The sequence below is a fragment of the Apteryx rowi genome, unplaced genomic scaffold (assembly GCF_003343035.1).
Source record: "Apteryx rowi isolate R43461 unplaced genomic scaffold, aptRow1 scaffold_1789, whole genome shotgun sequence".
NCBI lineage: Eukaryota > Metazoa > Chordata > Aves > Apterygiformes > Apterygidae > Apteryx > Apteryx rowi.
Window position 1 is genome coordinate 2,721 of NW_020448073.1, and position 9,901 is coordinate 12,621.

Consider the following 9,901-nt stretch of genomic DNA (forward strand, 5'->3'; position numbering starts at 1 on the left):
GTCCTGTTAGACAGCCTCACTTCCCACCCCAAGCAGCTCCCAGGGATTTCGGGGCTTTGCCATTTGGGGGGAAGGAGGCAGTTTTAACCACATTGAGCGCAGGTTCCACAGGCTCCACAGCTCTTAATCGACTCGACCTCCTGCCGTGTCTGCATCTCAGAACTTGCAGGGAGTCCCCAGAGGCCCTAGGCACAGAAGGAGCACAGAGTGGGATCCCTGCTGTTAAAGGAGGTCCCRAGTGATGCCCTGATTCAGGGGTCGGGCAGGGGTTTGGAGGGAAGCTCGTCCGTCCTTCTGCATGCTGTGTGCCTGAGCAGTGCTGAGGCTTTACCTCTCTCTGATTCTTGACAGGGCTTCCAAGTGTGTCACAGCCCGGGGAAGCCCCCCACGACAGGAAATACGCCTTTTTCCCAAAGCACYGAGGTACTGAGCAGTCTTGCAGGGATGCCTAAGTGAGAGAGTTGTTCTGAAGATGTGGAGCACACAAGTGGTGTTTGGAAGAGCGGAGGGCGGAGGAAGGGGAGGYGGTGCCTGTGTTGGAGAAAAGGCAAAGGGAGAGAGCCAGGTTCAGGTGTCTCCTTTGCTGCCGGCCGCCCCAGAGGAGCCGGCCCTGGCTGCTGGGCTGGGGAGCGCAGCCAGCACCATTTCAGCTGGAGCCGGCMCACGGTGTAGCCASGAATACCGGTGTCACTGGCTATGGAAGCCAGAGCCCAAGAGAGCCTGACTCTTTCCCCTTGGGGCAAGCGTGCCGACCTGGGAGGGAAGAGTCGGAGTGGCRCTCCCTGGACCCGGGATGGCTTTTGTCCACGTCACTCAAAGGAGTTATTGGTAAAGCAGATGAGCACCGCCGAGTGCTCTCCGCCTGGCCTAATGAGTCTTGTTCAGTGGGACGACTTGTCCCAAAGGGTCAGAGCATGCCTCYRTGCAGCAGCACTTTTGAGCCTCAGAAAGGCGAGAGAGCACCAAAGGAATTGTGGGATGTAAAGGATYGCCAGAAAGGGGGAGCAAACCCATCCAATTGGGAGAACTGGATTATGGCCATGTTGGGGTTGAGGTTACAGCTTGTGTGAACTCCAGGGTGTCCTTTCCCCTGGCAGTTCTCTGCATGGTTACATTTATACCCATATGGTGCCTGTGCATGCACCTAGTGAGCGTTTGCAAGATGCTCGTGAGTGGAAGGGCCCAACAGGTGCCTTGGTGTGATAACGTTTTCCCCCTGCGTTCACTACCATTCAAATCTGAAGAAGCCTATGGAAATAGATAACGGGAGCCATTCTCATGTGTTTGGTTACAGATGTGGCCATAGGTGATGGAGATTTATCTTCTCATCTGGACTCTGATTTTGAGTCCCTGGGGAATGCCACAGGTGAGTCATGACTATTGGTTTATATGGAGGGTGCCATGTCCCTACCTAAAGGTCAGGAAGGCTTCTCCGCAGCTGTGGGAATCTAGACCTACACGTGTCCCAGGTCATTACAAGACCTCTTTTGATTCACTACACTTCCCTTACAAACAAGTATATTGGAACAGGTATTTTACCCTTTTCTCGTCTGTGTGTACTTACAGATGTCCCTGAAGGCAGCACTTCTCCAGCTTCTGAGCTGGAGCCTTTCCTTGAGCTTCAGGGAGGTCTCAGGGGTAAGTAGTCTGTCTTCCTTTCCTTTTGACTTTTGTATTAGTATTTTTTCGTTTGTCCTATTTTATTGCCCTCTTGGTGAATCCAAGGTCCCCAGCACATGTGCCCTCCCTGAAGCCCAGAGGCACAGTTAGGGGTACTGATGGTTCAGGCTTTCACTGGCTGGTGGGCTCTTGCCCAAGAGAAGTGTAAATGAACTTTATTGTCCGCCGGTGCCAAGACACCAGAATCAGCGATAGTAACAACAGGGAATGTAAAAGTGCCTGGGAATCCCAGCCACACAGTGAGATTATCATTACTGCAGAACCCAGTGATATATGGGATTGTCTCCTTTCCACCACCAGGTCTTGGTGGTGACAAAGGTGCAGAGGCTGTGGATCATAAAGCCGTAGAAAAGCATCGTTTGGTCCTCCCTGCCGCAGTCTCRGGTTCCGTATTGTTTGGGCTAGTGCTGACATGTATAGTTATTTTCCTGATGAGGAAGAGAAAACGGTGAGTTGTTCTTTTCTGACATTCTTTATATTTTCTATATTTTAGCAACAAAGCATGTGTAGTGATAGTAGCATGGAGTGCCTGGTGAGCTGTTGAGACGTCTGCTGTAAACTTTTTTTAACTGGACTCTTCCTTCCTAGCAGTGAGTACTCTTTGCTGAAAGCCATTCTCATTGTTGCAGAGAAGCGGTACCAGCTAATCCTGCCGCTGCTTCCAACAGAGAAGAGTCAAGTATAGAGGAAGGCCGAGCAAAACCAGGAAGCGAGAGAAAAAAGGATGAGCTCGCCATAAAAAATGAAAATCTCAGCAACAGCTCCAGTCCACTTCCGGTGAACTTTGCAACAGAGCTTGCCCAGTTATTTAATGCCATGAATTCAAAACGTTCATTGCAGCCTAGATACCAGAGGAGCTCAGAGGGTGGTTATGACTCTTCCTCAGATATCTGCATTGCCCTCAATTTACCCCAAGCCGATCGTTCCAAGTGTGTGTGTTCTCATTACCAACAGGGACATTGTACTTCAGAGGAATATTCCGAATAGAAGAATAAAAATGGTGGGTTAAAACGGTGCGAGTCCTTGGCTCTTTTGGTCCTTTCTGTCTGGGTGTAATGCACAGCGCTTATGGCAGGGTTGGATGAGCGAGAGGAGCTGTSAGGGAGCTGCACTCCATCAAGGGATGCCCTTGGTCCCATCATCAATTTGGTTTCCCGACTCAGGCTGTCATTAAGGTTTCATTCATCCGAACGGGGGAGTGCAGATGAGATGTGGCATGCAAATGGTTATCCATGAACTCACCGGGACTGCTCCACTGGATCCTGTCGGATTTGGGGACTGCAAGGGGAAGGAGGCGCTGCCAAGGATGGCCATGCAGCTCTGAGCAATGGATTAGAGGAGCGCTAATGTGAGACCAGAGGCTGCTGGGGGTTAGCGCGATGGTCTTCCATGCGCAGAACCGAACGTCTTCAGGTAGAGAAAAGTCAGAGGGGGCTGGTTGGGAAAGAGAGCAAAAAGGACTGTGATAGGAAAAACAGTACTGGCATCAAAAATGCAACAAAAGGTAACCAAAAGACGCACATAAATGGCACTGCTCTGCTCCCCCCAACGCTCAAGCCATGAATACCGGAGGTAAGGCAGAAAAGGGAATACAGCCGTATTCGAGGAAAGCCCAGGATGCTATGCGCTCTTTTTAAAGTGGGCCCAAGTGGACTCTTACCTTTCCAGAGGAACGTAGTCAAACAGTTGCCGCCTCTGAAAACACTTGTCACCCCTGTTGCCAGCTTGCAGGAGAAGGAAAGCAATAAAGGCCCTCGCAGGATCCAGCAGGAAGGCCACAACAGGAGGGTGCAGCCCCACCAGCTGCAGTGTCCCTGGGGAAGCTCACACAGCCATGGGAAACCTGGTGAAGGAAGGGCATAGGACAGGAAAGGCAAACGGTGAGATTTGAGCATGTTTCTCAGGTGGCCCAGCAACCCTTTGCCTCTGGGATCGGAAGAACCAGCTCCTCCATCTTCCCTGCACGTGCAGGGAAGTCCTGCAGGATTCGCTCTGCACGCTGCACTAAGGGAGAGGGATGCAAGCGGCAGTCTCCTGTCACGAGGCTCAGCCAGGTAAGGACTAGGAAAACCACTCCCGAGACCGGCACTTCCCACGGGAAGATGTTCAGGCACTGACTCTCAAAGCACAACCCTCCCAAACAAGGAATCATCCCCCCGCTGTGTGTGAGCTGACAGGCAGAGATGGTTGCAGCGGCTCCTCAGCCTCCTCAGTCTGTTTTCTCTGGACCTCTTTCTTCGCTGATGCCTCGCTTAATCCTGCTTGCAGCACACTCGCACTTTAAGGACTCCCATGGACCTCCAGGCAGACCAGCCCATTTGGCCAGAGCTCACTGCTCTGCGCAAATGGAAAAGTGGCAGCATGCCTCYGCATCTGCAGGGAAAGGCAGCCGTAATCTCCAAGCTGCCAAAATAACCTTGTGTTCAACAGCGACCTGGGGCACTATCATACAGCCAGTACCTTATGGCCTGGTTAGCCACTGCAAGAGACCAGCCCTCTGGCCTGGCAAAGTCTGCTGTGCTCAGAGGCACCGCCAGGAGAAGAGCCTTGAAGCCTGGTTTCCTGGCAACTGTTGGATTCGTTTTGGCACCAAAGGTAAAAAACCTTCAGCTAAAACTGTTCCTTCAACTTCTGCTCAGGCTTTGGGCCCCCCAAATGTCTCATGCTAAGGCCTGATGTACATTTGGAGCAGTGCCATTAGGCTAAAGCGAGAGCAAAACATACACTAGATACGCAAGGCCTGAAAGAATCAGGTCCGCTAACCTTGCAGTTTTGCAAGTAACTGTTTACTAGTTCCTAGTGAGACTGAAACTCTCAGAATAAGCAAGTTCTGGCTCAGTAACTGAAACGATTGATAGAAATGGTATAGACCAAACTTCCTAGCTGGAAGGTATAGATACATCAGCTTACCCAAAGAGCCTTTGAGGCAGATCCAACAGTAGCCGGTCTGCTGAGACCGAGGAGGAAGGATGAGCACCCTTGCCATCAGCTCAGTACCTATTTTGTTTGTAAGGATGCAAATCAATGATTTAATGGATTCATGACTTAGGCTAACCTATAGAACAGGGATTAAGCCCTTGTTTGACTTCTACCTAATAAGTTCATGACATAAAGATTGATTTACGCAGTACCTAGTCCTGTAAACTGCACAGATCGAAAGGAACTCAGGCACAGAACGAACTGTGATGAACTTGTCCGCCAGGGGTGACATTTGTGCGGTGTTTCTGGCATGTGGATTCTCTAGGGACACATGGGATCACGTAACAGCTCCCTCAGGCAACAGGCCAAAAGGGTCCCTTTGGAGCTGTATTTTCTAAGCAGAATTTGGGAGGCATGGTAAAGTCACAAGCACATAAGCTTTGTGCTTCTTTCAAGCTTTACAATAACAAAATACCCCCACCATGTGCACAGAGTAGTCCCACCTGTCAAGTGATTCTTGCAACGCTAGGGGACCAGGCTCTGAAGCATACAGCTCTCCCTTGGCATACAAAAGATCCCTTGCCTTCGGGACCAGATTTTCTTCTGGCTGAAATGGTGCCTGCAAGCGCTCCCGTGAAGCTGCCTTGGCAGGTCCTGTAAGGGGCACAGAGTGCAAACCCTTCCATGTTTTCTTTAACCAAACTGAGGACTGCAGAACCTGCCAGATAACCTTTGAGTTCTGGTGCCCAGAGAACAAACCTGTCAGTCCATGGCTGCGGGTTTCATGCATTGTCCCCACAAGCATTCACCTCCCTCGTGGCCTACAGCAGCCTCCCCTGAATTGTCTGGCAAGCGCCTCCACTTTTCAGGGGTTTGAGTGGAGAAAGGGCAGAAAAGCCCACAGGCTTGGTGTACCTGAGAGCAATTGCTAGTCAATAAATTGCTCAGAACCATGACTATAGTTAATACCTGTACCAAAACCCTGTAAAGGGGAAGGATTTGTAAACCAATTACACTCCTAACCAGAAGTGTCTTCTTTCTTATGCTGGCTAAACACTATCACCTTTCCATTACAAAAAGTAAAACGAGTGTTTGAAAGATAATTGCATTTTTATTTTTCTAAGCTTGTACGTGGAACATAATAAATGACCTGATATCATGGCAGCTTTGCAAAAGAATAGTCGTGTCGTGCCCGTCCCGCCCCACCCCAGCATCTGGACAGCAATATATAAATATTTACAATGAAAAAATAGGGAAGGAAGAGAAATAATGTAGTCAACCTTAGCCAAGTCCCTTTCTTTCTAACATCTCAACACAAAATACTTCATTCACTTCCATCCCTACGGACACTTTCCTTTGACAGTAGCGAGGCTTTAACTTCAGTTCTTAGGATATCTTAGGTGAAATAAATTCACTCCTGCTCTGCTTCTACAGTTTGCTGCTGTTCAGTAGCTGTAGAATTTGCCCGTTAAATCATTTCTACTTGAAACTGCTAACCTTGAAAACAAAGAAACATTAAAGTTAAATTTATGTCCCAGCATACAAAGTTTCTCACACAGTCGAATACATCACAACACTGAAAATCAGCATAACAAAATGCTTGCTACAGCTTGTTAACACGGACATTAGGTGTGAGTTCTAATCTGTCAGCTTTAACAAAAGTTATTTTCAAATAGAACAAGTATATAGAAAAAATAACCTTCTTATTTTCTTGTTAGAAAAGGAAATGGTGCCTCCTAAAACAAAAGATGCAATTTCCTGGACACAGATAAAAGTTACAGTGGAGGAAGCTTACAAAGCTCCAAATTAAATATGGCATTTGTGGAGAAGGATGATTTAACAAGTTGATTGGAAGAGGTTCAATCAGCTCATTTAGTCACCTTGTTTTATAAACATCAGTGTAAAAAAACATACTTTGCTTTCTGCTATATAGTGTCACACAATCACATGACGGGAAACGTTGCCTGCAGAAATGGTGGACACCTATCGCACGCCACTTGGTGTAATTATGTTGACACTGATTGCATTGTCCAACAAGAGGTTCAACATCCTTCGGATACCGAGGTGTAGTTACTAGAAACTGTTTCACATATGTGAGCTTCGTCTGCCTCTAGTGCCCAGAGAAATACGAAGCCTTGGTTCTCTTGCTTTATAATGTTCATTGAAGTCCAATCTAAAGCTAAGAAATCGAAGACTTTCATCAGAACTGGTTGTCAGCAAGACCAAGAACTGCTGGACGATTCCCTGAATGAGAAAGAAAAACCCAAGAGATACCTCAGAACATGTCAGATGTGTTTCACCCGAGGATGCGAGGTGGTATATAAGCCTGGCAAAGAGGCAGGGAGAATCCAGGAAAATGCAAACACAAGCATTTATACCCAAATGTTAGCAACAGAGTTACATTGTATTCACACTTTTTGCAAAAACTCCGAAGCTTCATTTTGTCTTTAAACTACTACCATACACAGTTCAGTGTCTGCAGCACACCCAGCTCAGCCTTTTAAGCAGAGYGGCCTCCTTGCCCTGCTGGGACTCCCCTGCCTGGCCTAGGGCTGCCGGGACGGGGGCTGCAGGGGAACCGCTCCTGCACCACTGCCCCGAACCTCTCAGGCCAGCCCCACAAGACTTTGGAGACCACTCAGGACCCAAGCCATGCAAGCAGGACACCTCAACATGTTCCCAGGTTGCAGCAACAAGGCAGGCCAAACCAGCCTGAAGCCACTGCTTGCCTCCAAAGCACCGCTCTGYGGTAGGCCACACCTGCAGTGTGTAGGCCTGCATTYGCGGTAGKCCGCACCTACAGCAGCAAGTAGCCCCGCGGAGCAGCACAGGGGCAGTGGGTGCTGCGAACGTGGTGACCAGCCTGTMGGCCTTTTGAGGGGGGGTTATTTGGGGCTAGCTCTCCTCTGGTCTCTGGGACTGAGCAGCCGGCAGCAGTCAGGACCCAGGAGGCRCAGGCCTGCAGCCCCTCTTGCCCTTCAGCTCCAGCCAAGGGGCTGCGGGAGCTCTCCCCAGGRTGGAGCGCAGCTCAGGAGGTAGGGAGCGTGGGAAGACTCACTGCAAGAGCTCACTCCTGATCTCCGCTGAAATGCTAGTGTGGACGTATGCGTAGGGAGAGCACCCAGTGACCTTCAGACATGACRGAGGCTGGCCAGGGAGGTCCTGCCTGGGAAATTCATGGTGGGGCTGAGCCAGAATATAGTCCAGGCAGACAGAAGCTAAATCGCCAACCTCTAGCAGTTCTTCTGAACATGCAAATGACAATTTATTCTGGGCTCTCGATTCTTAAAGAATTTAGCACAATTTTTCACAGGCAGGAAAAATGCCATATTTGGAGCYAGAGGGCAAATTGCTCCCAAACTTGAAGTCCTTGCATCAATAGCTTGGGATCAGTACAGCCTCCAACAACAGCCACCAGCATTTTCTGACCTTAGCACTTCTGACCTGTTTTCCCTCAAACTTGCATGTGAACTGAACTCTTTTGGCAATGCAGCACTTCATCCAGGGTAGCTATATCCTGGCAAAGCTGTAGGCAVTAGAGAAATGGATCTTATGGTGGAAACTGCTGGAGAGAAGCGTTGGGAAGTGCTGTGCACATGCTGAAAAGGTACAGAGTCGCCATTATAGCTGCTGTAAATAACCTGTACCTACTGTACTGTTGCAAGCTAAAAGGAAAATATGGGTGAGTTATCCCAGCAAAAAAAAATACTTTAATTCATTTACCTAGGGAAATAATGCATGCTTACATGTTTAATATTTGTCTAAATGCATATTTATGGGGAGTAAAGAGTAAAAAGAAAGAAGATATAAGAAATATCAAGAAAAAATAGGAAGACAGCAGGCCCAAGAGCTCTAGGTCAAACTCAGTATTAGCATCGTTAAATAAAACTAACTTCAGATATGCCAAAGGTGATAAATAAGGGTAGTTAAAAGGCCTACTAAAAGACATCAAGAATTTCCCATGTGTGAAGGTCAAGAGGTGAGCTATGGGAAGGGTTTGGGTTTCCAGTGGACCTGGGTTCAACTCCCAAAAGGCTGCTGGGGAACATATGGCTGTGTCCCCTCCTCTGTTTCCTTCTGGCATGCTTTCCCTGGAAGCTGAGAACTGATTTCGCTGAGGAGTGGGAACTTTCGAATCAGATGTAAGAAAGCAAGACAATGGGAGAATAATGCCTTTCAAAGAAGGCACTCTGTGCACCTTGCCCCAACAGCTCACCCATTGCCCCTGCTTGCACCCTTAGGAAAAAGCAGTAGGTCCTGAAAAAAGGACTCTTCCCGCACATCTTTCACAGCAATAACTTGCAAAGGCTGAGAAAACAAATGGAATGCAGTAGGAATTAGATTTTTTCAGATTACACCAAAACATGGCTATTGCTTCCCCTCCTGAAAGAAGGAGGAGACTTAAATGAAGAGACTATCCCTCTTTATCAGGGAAACACAGATAATCACAAAAATGTGTTGAAGAACAGTGAATACAGACTTCTAAACAGAGCAGCAAAAACTGAAGACCAAATCCACAAATGGTGCATATAAATGCAGTAGTAACACCTAACCTGTATTTGAAATTGATTTCTACATAGCAAAACTCACAATCCATATACAAAAAGAACTAAGGGGCACCTGGTAAAAATGAGTAAGTATTCGAAGCTGTGAGCACATTTTGGGTATTGATTCTTGAAATTCTTTTATCCTCCTATTCTCTTCCTCCTCTTCTGACGCAGTTACACCCCATTCGCCCTACAAAGAGACCAAACGAATAACAGGTCAAGCTTCACATGATGGAAGTGACTCATAAGCCCACCTTCTACCTGGCTAAATCACCATGTTCAACCAAACATCGCCAGAACAAGCCAAACACATAGCCTCTGATATTGAAACTGTCAGCCCACTCAGCGGCTGTAGAGTATGTGAGACTATTCAGGATACATTAATGACCTGACTCCTTTAGAAGGAAAAGTTACAGAAGCCCTTCTCACAGCCTTCGTAGGAAGACAGAGACTATTAAGGAAATCTCAGGTTAACAAAGTCTCACCCCAGCACCACACTTCCCACAGATGGGCAGTATGGAGGCAGGCATGGAGCTATGGCATTCATTGTGAAAAAGTTTAGAATACGCAAGCTGCTTCCATTCCCTTCACCTAAAACAACCCTAAACTTCTTGTCCTCCAAAGATCTACTCACCTAGACTTTAGGGGCAAGATAGACATGGAGAATGCCATTCAAGGGGTTTTGTTTGAATTCACTACCTGCTACGGATGACTTTTACACTTGTCCCAGCATTAAATTTTTGTTTCAGCTCTAG

General features: G+C 47.9%; 1 long non-coding RNA gene across 2 annotated transcripts; it reads right to left on the minus strand.

The window, feature by feature from the left end:
* Positions 1–6: 6 nt before the first annotated feature.
* On the minus strand, positions 7–9,336 carry LOC112963826. 2 transcript variants are annotated; one of them, XR_003252745.1, is made up of 4 exons: positions 9,220–9,336; positions 4,591–6,843; positions 3,341–3,523; positions 7–3,114 (listed from the first exon to the last, which is right to left on the minus strand). It is a non-coding gene; the product is annotated as an uncharacterized LOC112963826 (long non-coding RNA). The 2 variants fall into 2 exon arrangements; XR_003252744.1 differs by having other exon boundaries at positions 3,341–6,843.
* Positions 9,337–9,901: the final 565 nt, after the last annotated feature.